Source organism: Alexandromys fortis, unplaced genomic scaffold (assembly GCF_014885135.2).
Source record: "Alexandromys fortis isolate MF-2015 unplaced genomic scaffold, M_Fortis_MF-2015_v1.1 scaffold_53, whole genome shotgun sequence".
NCBI classification, from domain to species: domain Eukaryota; kingdom Metazoa; phylum Chordata; class Mammalia; order Rodentia; family Cricetidae; genus Alexandromys; species Alexandromys fortis.
Window position 1 is genome coordinate 2854201 of NW_026067939.1, and position 677 is coordinate 2854877.

Sequence of the window (677 nt, forward strand, 5' to 3'; positions counted from 1 at the left end):
TTATTATAACAGCAAATATCCCTATTTGCTCTTACCCCAATATGTCAAGCTGTGGACCAGCTGAATGGTGCTTAGCTCTCCATTTTGGGACCACTCTGTTGGTTTCTGGATGGGGGTGTAAAAGTGTTCTCAGCTTGACAAGGAATAGGTTCACCTTCTGAGCCTAGGAGTAAACCTTCCATAGGCTTAGAACATTGTCTCTATTCAGGCATTTGTAGATGGCTTGCTGGGCTTTGCAGGTAGCTCTGAAGTTCCAGCTTAGAGACCCCATGGTGTGGATGCTGACAGGCAGGTGGAAGGAGGGGTGAGTACAGGGGACTTCCTGGAAGTTCTGGTTAACTCCATGGAGCACAGGGACAGAAGAAGAAAAGAGGCACAGGCTTCATTGTCCTGGGAACTGCCATCCTGCCCTCCCCGCACCCCTCCCCCAAGAGACTTCTGCTGTCTCTGTGGCCCCACTCTGGCAGGAGGCGTCTTCAGAGCTTCACAGCTGGATGCTGAGAGCTCCACAGCTGGGTGTGAATGGTGCTTGCTGGCAAAGTGATGGATGCAGAGACACAACTTCACTTGGGAACCCCACTTCCTCTTCACTTGGGAAATCCTACCCTGTGGTTTCTTTCTTGGTTTTCAGGTCTTTTTTTTTTTTTTTTTTTTTTTTTTTTTTTTTTTTTTTTTTT